The sequence below is a fragment of the Chionomys nivalis genome, chromosome 8, assembly GCF_950005125.1.
Source record: "Chionomys nivalis chromosome 8, mChiNiv1.1, whole genome shotgun sequence".
Taxonomy (NCBI): domain Eukaryota; kingdom Metazoa; phylum Chordata; class Mammalia; order Rodentia; family Cricetidae; genus Chionomys; species Chionomys nivalis.
This window is the reverse complement of record NC_080093.1, coordinates 32014060-32024552: the sequence shown is the minus strand read 5'-3', so window position 1 is coordinate 32024552 and position 10493 is coordinate 32014060. Positions and strand designations below refer to the sequence as shown.

The window sequence follows — 10493 nt, the reverse complement described above, 5'->3', positions numbered from 1 at the left end:
GACTGTGAATGCTAGGACATTTTGGGCTAACTAGCCCCTGCAACACACACACACACACACACACACACGAGAGAGAGAGACAGAGAGAGAGAGACAGAGAGAGACAGAGAGAGAGAGTCAAACACATATAGAGGCAAATGAAAAATGAACATGGAAAAAAACATACACACACAGACAGGCACACAGAGAGACACAGAGATAGAGACACAGAGAGAAAAAGAGAGAGAAATAGACACAGACGCACACAAAAAGACAAACACACACACAGTGTAACACCATCAAATTGTTAAACTTGGGCTGTGAAGGTGACGTGTGAAGGAAACAAATTGGGCCCTTAAAGTTTAAAACCTAATCCTTGTTAATGAATAAAGGTAAGCATTGTCATTAGGTTAAAGTCTTTTATTATACACTATTAGGTTTCTGGCTATATTTCCATAGAGCTGAACTGCATTAAGCAGTTAGAAGTTAGTATTCAGATTATACATTTACTACCCTATTAATTGTGTTTTGTGTTTCTCAGACTATATTCCCAGTTACAGTTAGAGTGGCCTATCCTAAGGAGAGAAACAATATTACAACTTTTGGGGCACACTCTATTCTAGTCCCTTAGTGTCTTTGTTGTTTGTTTGTTTGTGTTTGTTTTGCTTCATTTAGAAGCTCACTTTGGGATATCCAAAAAGCAAGGAAGCTGAATTTAACAAGCAAGTAACGGCCTTTTGGAAAACCATAAAACTATAAGATGTGTGATCATTCGCTCTCCCTGCAGGGTAAAAGTGGAGCCTTCCTAGCGTTTCCTCCCAGGTCTGGACCAGCGATATAAACACTTCTTGAAGCTTAACGAGCACATACCAGATCTCACATTTTTTTCCCATTGCTCCTTGTCATCAACACACCCGGTCCTGAAGCTTGAGCATCCTTAGAAAGGCACTTCAGACCCTGTTGTTCGCTCACACAGTCAATTCAGTAAAATTATAAACCGTCTTAAAACAGGATTTTACTCCAGGGTAGGAGGGATCCTCAACCAAATAGTCACAGTGCACTTTGAATGGCTAATTTAAGCCATTACATTGCAAAATAAGGGATAAATCATACTTTTCATAACAGGACCACATAGGAGCAGTTTTAATTTTAAGAGTCAAGCACCTACATTAATCTGAGTCTAATATAATAGGGCCCTGATTTAAAATCTCCTAACATTCTTTCACACTTCATAAAACTAAAAATAAAACTGCCTCACCAAATAGTGACCTAGGGTCCAGCTGATGTACTGTATTTCAAGGGAGACTGAAGCAGTCGCTCTCAAAACCACTACATGCAGGCAAATTGCAGTTTGTAGCCTTAATTGGTCTTAAATGTGGGGTGGAAGAGAGAGGAGACTCCGGTCTGTAGAGAATGAGATTTATTTCCCTTTTTAAATCAAAAGCAGATCCCATGGTTCTGCTGCCCCCTGACTCTCCCACCCCACCCCCACGGGCTTGTCCCCCCCCCCACATATATATTTGTGTATATTTTACTCGAAGATGACAGGTGAGGGGATGTGAGAGTGCTTCGTGCTTTTCAGAAGTAAACAGAGGGGTTAGGAGGGTTTATTTGGGTTTATTTATTTACTAGGCGCCCAGCCTCTCAGCTGTTTCTCGTCGCTGGCATTTGGACGCTTGCAGTCCTTTAGGGATGAGACAGATTTGGCAGGCTCGTTCTTTGTGCCGCCTCCCTTTTCACTGGGGGTTTGGGATGGGTGGGAAGAATGCAGATTTATGACAGCCTTGGGAGGAGTGGGGAGGGTTGTCCAAAAAGTTTCAGCTGGTATGATAATGCCCATTTTTTCCCTCGGCCAACACTGTGCCACAAACAGCTTTGGTGCCACTCGGAGCCCTGCCCCCGCCGTCCCCTCCCTTTCTCTCTGCAGGCTCGAGCTGGCAGGCGCAGGCACACTTAAATTCCAGCACGGTCTCCACATTCCCCCGAACTACTACGCTCTATTACTACGGCTATCCTCCCCTTGGCTCGGGGGCTCCCCTAGCCTCCCCTGAGGAGCTCGGATGATTACAGCCAGCCGAGGGACACGCAGCGCCTGAGTCCAGCAGGGCTGCGGGCTGGCTGCGTGTCCTGCGCAGTTTCTATGCTCCAGGCACAAACAGAGCGGAGAGCCGGCGCCTCGCAGACACACACGGATCCACGCATACAGTAGAGCTGTCTCGATCCACATTCTTGCACACCGCCCCCTGCTCCCCCCGCGCGCCCGGAGTCGCTGTGCAAGGCGAGTGACAGGAGCGTCCCGCCAACCCGCGCCGGGTCGGGCAGGGAGGAGCGGCGCGCGGGGCCAACTGCGGCGCGTCTTCCGGCGCCCGTGGAGGCGGCGAGGGTGGGACGCGGGGCGGAGCCCGAGTTTAGGAAGAGGAGGGGACGGCTGTCATCAATGAAGTCATATTCATAATCTAGTCCTCGCTCCCTCTGTTTCTGTACTCTGGGTGACTCAGAGAGGGAAGATTCAGCCAGCACACTGCTCGCGAGCAAGGTAAATATAACTTACAACTCCTTTCTCTTCTCTCCCCGGCTCCGGCCTCCCTGCTGCAGTCGCAGCCGAACCCCTCCGGCACCGCGCCGCCTTCGCCCCGGATTATGCATCCTTATCCTAATCATTATTTATTGTGCATGCTCGAGACCAAAACAAACAGGCGGGCCAACCGCTACAACAACAAAAAAGCCCGCCTCTTCCTCGCGGGCCTCAGGTGCTCTAACGACAGCTCCCGGGCGGTGATAGAAGAAACCAGAAAGTTTGAACCGAACCTTGCCATTCTAATAACAACAGTAATAATTACTATTTCAAGGGGGCAAGGGGAATAAATCCCAACAAGCCATAGCCTTGACCCCGGGCAGGCTGACAACGATGAGCTACCAACTCAGGGTTGCAACACACTCTCGGCCAGGTTGCACCCCCCCCCCTTAAAAGCAGAGGTGGGGAGGGTTGATGGCAGGAGAAGGAAAGAGTCTGGGGGAAAACGGAGAGGGAAGCTGGAAGGAAACGCGACAGTTCACCCCGAGCCATCCTCCCCATTAGAGTTGGAAGGAAACGAGAAAGGAGGGCGAAGAGCCCGGGCTGGCGGCAGGGCGCCAACCACACGGCTGCTACTCGCCTCCCGGAGACTTGTTTAAAGGGCTCCGGCTGCGGGGACGCGAGCAGACCTTGGAGGCGGCAGTAGTCCCGGCTGGCTCACCGAGCAGGCGGCGGCCGCCACGGCGGAGTCAGTGCCTGCGGGCTCGGAGGTGTTGCCTCCACTCCTCGGGTCCCCTCGGGCGCGGGGGGGGGGGGGGGGTTGACTGGTGACAGGCCTACAGGCGAAGGGGCTGCCCCGGGGGCTGTGGCCGTGGCGCCGCGGACCTCCCTGTTTGGTACCTGGAGGCAGCGCGGGCTGGGGTATGGAAGTTCAGGGTTTCCAACCCCGGTCCCATTGCGGGAGGGTGGAAGGAAGCCCCAAGGAAAGAGGTCCGAGGTGCCCGCAGGGCTCCGTTAGCCTGCCCTCCCCCGCCTCTCTGGTTTGTTTTCTTTTGCTTGTGTCTTTCCTTGGCTTGCGCCGCAGATGGGGCGTCTGGGATGGTCTAGGTGTCAGGGGCGCACAGGGACCCGGGAGAGCCGCGGAGGCTAAGGGCTCGGGAGGCCATGATCCGGATAATCCTCTCTGCCTGACTGTCACAACAGGACCCGCGCGCACCCGGGTAGCGGCCGTGGCTTTCGCCTGGGAAGGGAAAGGGCTGCAACGGGGAGGGAATGGGGGGTGGAGAAGGAGGGAGGCGGGGAGAGCCGGTGGGAGCCTCCTCCCAGCGATGACACTCACCCCTTCCTTCTCGCTCCCTGCTTTCGAGTTTGCTTTATTCCCATCCCAACCTAGTTCACCCCTTCCCCTATCTCCCCCTGATGCCGGGTCGCCTTCCCTCCCGTTGGCATTGCAAAACGGCCACGCCATCTGCAAAGGTGTCGCGATGCACTTCCCCAAATCACCGGTCCAGCTTGCCAGCCTCTGGGCGCCCTCCAGCCACCAAGTGCACACCATCACAGTGCCCCCCGGTGCCCCGCACCAGGCCGCGCGGCCTGGACACAGTGACACCGCGCCGGGCGGGTCGCAGCGGTGCGGACTCCAGGAGACACCCGCGCTCCGGTCCGGGCGCTCGCGCCGGTTTCCGGTACCCACGGGAGATCGCCGGGTGCGGGTGTCTGCGTTCGCCCCCGCCGCCTGGATTACATTATTATTTTTATCCGGGTTGCTGTTCGCTGCGGATGGTGGTGAGCACGGGGCTGGTGGGGCTGCCTGGGGGATGGGGGCGGAGGGAAGTTGGACACCAATCAACCCGGAAAAAAAAAAAAAAGTTTGGCAGGGCCACAAGTCGGGTGGAGGGGCAGGAGGGGGGCGGCGGGCTGGCGCGAGTGTGCAGTGCGCTAGGGACCAGTGCGTGGCGAGCTGCGCGGGCTGCTCCTCCCGCCCGAGCCTTCCCGGGAGCCGGACGCAGACCCGCCGGGGTCTGGCGGCAAGAGGGCGGGTGGCAGTGGCGGTGCGTGCGGCTGCGGCGGCGAGGGCGAGTGCGTGGCGCGCGCGAGCGGCGGAGAATCAGGAAGTCACCGCGGTGAAGCGCACAGACATGTTTGATCGCCGTGACATGACGCGCTCGAGGGAGGAAGAGGAGGCGGCGGGGGCAGGGCCGCGGGCGCCGTCCTAAGCAGTGGTGTGCACCCCGCTCCCTCGCCGCCCCGGGCGCTGCCAGCCTGAGCCCCGGGCCATTCCGAGTCGCCCAGGTAAGGAGCCTGCTCCTCCGGCCGCCACCACTGCCCGCCGAGCTTTCTAGGTCTTTCTCTGCGAGGCCCCCTCCGGTCTCTGGCTCGCCTTCCTTGCAAAGTCAGGCAGGCAATCGATCGCAGGGAAAACTTTCCAGCGGGAGGCACCGCGCGGGGGAGAAGGAGGCCTCGCGGGTGGCTGCTGTTGTCAGTCCTTTCGGCTCCAGGTCCTGAGAGTCTGCGGCTGTTGCACGTTCAAACTTCGGGCCTTAACGTCCCTCCAATTCTCCGAAGATTTACTCCATTAAGAAAAGAAACATCCCAAGCGGTCCACTCTCTCGCGCTGGGCATTGGGGTGTTTCAAGCGAAGGAGGAAGGTGTAGGAGTGGAGAGAGCGGGGGTGTAGTGCAGAATCATTCCTCATTCAGTGTCTGCAACGGGTGTTATGTAATTTTAGTAGCACATGGGTGCGAAGCCCACACTGGGCTTCTCTCTCTTTTGTTTATATAACTTTTGGGGAGTTTTGCCAGGCTGTGTCCTTTTCCCCCTCCTCTCCGGAGCGGTGGAGGGAGGTGGTGCTTTTGAAAAAGCGGAGTGACCGAGTTAGCAACGTTTTGTAGAGGTGTCATCATTGTGTCCTTTCTAGTCATCACGTTGGCACGTATTCCTTTGTATGCATAACAATGGGGCATAAGGAAGACGTTAAGGACACATGTCTGTTTATTGCGCGGCGTGGTAATGTTTAAGGTTTCAGTTAATTTTCAAACTTCTTTTCACTTTGTTGTATGCCTTGCTTTGTGGAGATAAGTAAGTTGGTTTGAGAGTTGCTTGGGGTTGGATAGCACAGAATTCCTGTCCAAACCACCTAGGACTTAGAAAACAGTGAGAACTCTTCTAATTAATATAAAAGCCACGTTTGATGTTACCTGTGCAGATACTTACAAATGCACGTTCCAGCGTCTTCAGCAACATTTTCCTCCCGCTTCTGAAGCCACACCTGAAGTTGCTACTCACTAGGGACGTGTCTGGCCTCCCAGGCTACTCTGAAGCCCAAGCTGGTGAAGGGTTAGGAGGTGTGGCTGGGTTGATTCTTAGGTGGCATTATTATGCAAATAGAGACACACTTTGTCTTTTCAGAATCTAATTGCCCTTTTATTCCTCCAGGCTTGCTGACTTGCTTTTAAAATACTACCTTTGGATAGTAGAGGAGGGGGCCCAATAAAGGGGTGGGGGACTTGGGACTAAGGACAAGAGAGGGTAATTGGGAACAACTATAAACACATAGGAGAATGCCATAATGAAACCCATTATTTTGTACAGTTAATAGACACTGAGAAAACAATTTTAAGAAAAAAAAATCACTTAAGAATGTAAAAAACAAAAGGGCTGCAAAATGCTCCCTTCCACCTCAAATGTTAACTACTGTAAAAAGGAGATCTAGAGATACCCTTAATTGTTTATCAGGTAATTATTACGGTAGGTTGAGGGGTAAATAGTCCACAGGGTAGAGGTACATCTAGTTTTTGTTTGGGCCTTTGAAAAATGTTGCCATATTGGTAGAGAATTTTTAAATGAATTAGGATTTGGGGTGTCAGAACCTTTGGCAGGGAGGGAATGACCCCCCTTATGCTGCTGCCTTTCTACCAGGCCTTGAATCACTCAGACCAGCTTTGGCTCTGGCTGCACTGTGGTGTCTCACTGAAAACATTCACCGTCGAGCCTGTTCAAAGCAGTCTTAGATCTTTCCTTTTGTTCTTTTGTAAAGTGGGGTTTTTTTTCAACATTTCTCATCAAGTTTCTTGAAAAGTGTTCTGGCCAACACCTGAGGCTTAGAATTGACTGCAATAAAAGCATGCTTCTTGTATGGTTGGTGCTTGAATTCTCTCTTCTAAGTATTCCTGACACAGTATACCTAGAAAGTAACCCCTCTGCAGGTAATTATTTAAAGTTCTATTTCTTTGATTAAGTTTAAAATAAACCATTCTGCAAGCAGGGTGTGTTGGGGGTGGGGGAGTAGAAGCACAACTTTCTCTTCTAGAAGGCGGCTGTGGTGCTCTATAATACTGTAATATTTGACGTCTCATTTTAAAGGTTCATTGTGTTTTGGAGGAGGACCGTAAACAGAGAAGTTTCATAAATTATGAAAGTGGCGCTGTCCTCCAGCGTTCCCAGTTTTCTCTCTCCCTTAGAAGTTTTCCTTTGTAAACAAGGCCTTTGTCAAGCCCTCCTAGGTCAGCAGCTTTGTGCTACTCTAGAGATACAATAAATCACTATTTATGACATTTTGACATGCTGCCACGAGGACTGACTTATCTCTGGCACCACACTGAGGATCGTTTCCCTGTCTCAGCACTGGGAAAGAGTGCTAGCCAGCCTGAACCACCACAAGTTTTGATTCATACCAGTTTTTATACTTAAGATGCTGTAGGAAGTGGACAGTGTATGTCCCTTTGCATGAGTGGCCTCAGAAAACTGTGGGTCACAGTTCCCTCCTGTGGTAGTTTCTAATGAACAAATGAGAAAATGTCCCTTATGAAAAGTTATATTTGGAGGTTACTTTTGATTTTTTTCTGTCATCTTTGAGGGCAAAAAAAAAAGTGTGTGTGGAACTTTTAATATCTAGCCAGTTAATAAGATTATAAGTATAATTGGGTATAGTATATAGTAATTGGGTATAGAAAATACAGATGCTGGTAATTTATTTGATAGGATGTTTAGGAAGATGTAGGTGTTGTTTGTTATTTTTCTATACAGAAATTTGTGACTGTGTTTATCAGAGAACTTAGGGGGTCAAACACTACGCCCTGTCAGAGTTTACGAAAGAGCATGTTTATTCGCCTTATGGTATATTTATTATGAAAGGGCATATTTATCACCAAGTCAAATGGGAGCTTGCACCCAAGGTTTGAAAAACTTTATGTCTCTGTTACTGTTTTCTTAGAATTAATTCTCTCACATGATCATCTAGAATGATGAGTCGGATAGCGATATAGATTTTGATTATTTTTTTTAATTTGCCAGCCTTCCTGCTCCGATAACCCAACTGCTGGAATTGCAGCTGTGTATTGCCACACCCTGTGCTAAGGATGGAACCCAGGGCTTTGTGTATGCCAGGCAAATGCCACCAAACAGCATCCCTAACCCACGGTTTATTTCTGGGGTTCTGGAAAACTTGGTTTGAATTGCGGTAGTTTACTGGTTCTATGAGACCGGTGGGACATTCTGACAGGTATATTCAGGCTATAATTCTGGGCGACTTAAAGCATCTAAAAATTCTGCATTTTTCTGGGGGTAAGCGCCAGTCTTATACCAGTATATAATCTATCTTTGTTCAAACACTACTGTATTTGAAACTCTTCAAAAAAAGTTATTTAATCTAAGTATGGTCTGGGGTTTGTAACTGATGAATGGAATCCCCAGAGTTAAAACTGAGATAGAACAGAGTTTAAAGGCCATTAAGGTGTAGTTATCCTCCCCTCGCTTTAAAAATTGGATTTGGCATTTGGGAGTTAAAATTATGTAAAAAAGAGAGAGAGAAAAGGCTAACTGAGAAGAACTGTATGTGGAGTGTTGGTACCCGAAGGGATCCTCTGGGCATTTGCATTCAGTTGTGCTCTTCTTGCTTGGGATGCTTGTACATTTCTTTGCCTGCTGGATGTGGTCAACTGCAGTTTCTGCCATCCCACTGGGAGATGAGCCATCCCTATGGAAATTGGATGTCTGGGAGGAAAGCCTCCCCTGCCCCCAGGCTTTTTAACAACTCGACACATAATAGCTTGGCAAATATTTGCTGCTATTCTGTGGTTTGCTGTTCTGTTCTGAATTGCCATTAAGCAAAGTCCAAAATTCTGTTAAAAAAAAAAAATCAGTGGTCAGTATGAAGTGATGTGTTTTCCAGAATGTACTCAGCATCTAAACACAGGAGAAGCAAGTGACCTGCTGAGCCCTGTGACAGAGGGAGGCCAAGGCCAGCTCTCTTGACTTCTTGGGACTGATTAAATCTTAGAGTCAGGGGTTAGGGTTGTGGAAGAGAAGAGCAGAAATGGGGGTTGCTGATACAGGTCATCTGGGATCAGAAGAAAAGCCTGAGGTCACAGGGACTAAGCTTGAACAGCCTTGGGTCGACCACTGTACCTGTTTGGACCGGTTTGCCTGGAACAAGAGGTCCCAGCAGGAGAGTTTTACAAGATAAAGGTGAAGATTTGTAGAGAGCCAAGACGTCTAGACTAGAGCGTGAATATTCTGCCCACTATGTTGGAGACTTGTGTCTTGGAATTGAATATCTTTACATTATTTGTTTTACATGCATATGTTTTGTCTGCCATGTATGTCTGTGTACTGTGTGCAGGCCTGGTACTCACGGAGCCCAGAAGTTGCGAACAGTCACGAGCCCACACTGTGGGTGCTATGAACCAGTCCTCAGGAAGGGCAGCCAGTGCTGTTAACCTCAGGGCCATCTCTCCAGTCTCTCTCAGAAAGTTTGAACTATTTGTAACTTGTATATTCAAGTTCACGGCGAGACTTGTACATCTTCTAAGGATCCTAGCAGTAATGAGCATTTGTCTACCATAATCTCGCAAGGTATCTGCACACCTTATATTTTATTTAGTTCCTCTCAAAGCTAAATTTGTTGCTGGCTTTCCTGTGTGCATCTGCAGTAGGTAAGGAACTTGGAACCCAAAGAGGTTTGGTGGACCTGTTGATTGATGACAGACTCATAAACGGCTGCTCTCAGTTTTTACTGCCGTGGAGTCAAAGGGTTCATTGTTGATTGTGACTGCGTCCGTCAGGGAATGCTGGGCATATTAAAGATCAACTGGGCTAGAGGTGTGCTTTAGTGGTAGAGATATTGCCTAACATGTACAGGTTAGGCCCATTCCCTTGGTTCAATCCCTGGTGCCATCAGGCTGTCCATCACATGTGCAACCCAGGCTCACTCCACTTGTAAGCCTAAATGTTGAGTTTTGCTCCTAAATAAAAGTGAGTCTGTCAACCAGATTTTGAAGGCATGCATTTCCTACTTAAAAAATATGTTTCGTGTAAAGATGAAATTTTCTTAACAGAAAATACAATTGATTGTTTTCAGCATCCTAAGATGAGATCGCTTTGGGGAAGAGCCTTATATGTCTGGGATGGACAGGCTTGTACACAATATGCACAAGTGGTTGGTTACGCTTCGGGAGACCCACTTTGAAGCTAGCTTTTGATGGTTTGATTTGCTGGCTTCTTTTATGGCCAAGGGCCTTAGTAGTGTGTGCTAAACTTTGAGTGAGTTAACCTTTGCTTGTCCCTAATCCTTCAGTCTCAGATTAGAGAGGGGTGCTGTTTCTGTATTGAAGGGGCCTCTTATGTTTTGGATTTTCTTATTAACACCCCTTTCCATGTGTGGGAATGACGTTGGTCCTTGCTAGCGTGGTATAGAAGGCATCACAGGTGGAGGACTTGTGTAGGGTGGGAACTCAGGTATCTACAGAGAGAAGGTGAAGCCAGGATCCAGCCCAGGCAGTGGGGTGGCCGGGGTCGGGGGGGTGGGGGGTGCTAATTAATGAAGCTCAGTTTGTTGTTATCTGCCCTGTGAACTGAGCTTCCTCCCAGCCTTTGCCAGGTTTGATTCTGGGCAAGGACGGTCCCAAGGCAGTTTATTTAAAGGCAGGGCAGTAGCTCGGGCATGTCCTAAATTTGTTTCCCCGATGAAAGAAAGTTCACAGAAGCCCAGTGAACGGAAAAG

At 49.5% G+C, this 10493-nt stretch overlaps 1 protein-coding gene across 4 annotated transcripts in view; it reads left to right on the top strand.

Moving 5' to 3' along the window:
* Positions 1 to 2382: 2382 nt before the first annotated feature.
* Smarca2 (SWI/SNF related, matrix associated, actin dependent regulator of chromatin, subfamily a, member 2) overlaps positions 2383 to 10493 on the top strand; it is a 167918-nt gene continuing 159807 nt past the window's right edge. For 2 of the 4 annotated variants that reach the window (XM_057777159.1, XM_057777156.1), the window contains exon 1: positions 4426 to 4786. The gene's annotated coding sequence lies outside the window, so the exon portion shown is untranslated. Of the gene's footprint in view, positions 2516 to 3888; positions 4280 to 4425; positions 4787 to 10493 lie in introns of those variants that run through there. The other 2 variants (XM_057777157.1, XM_057777158.1) reach the window with 2 other exon arrangements.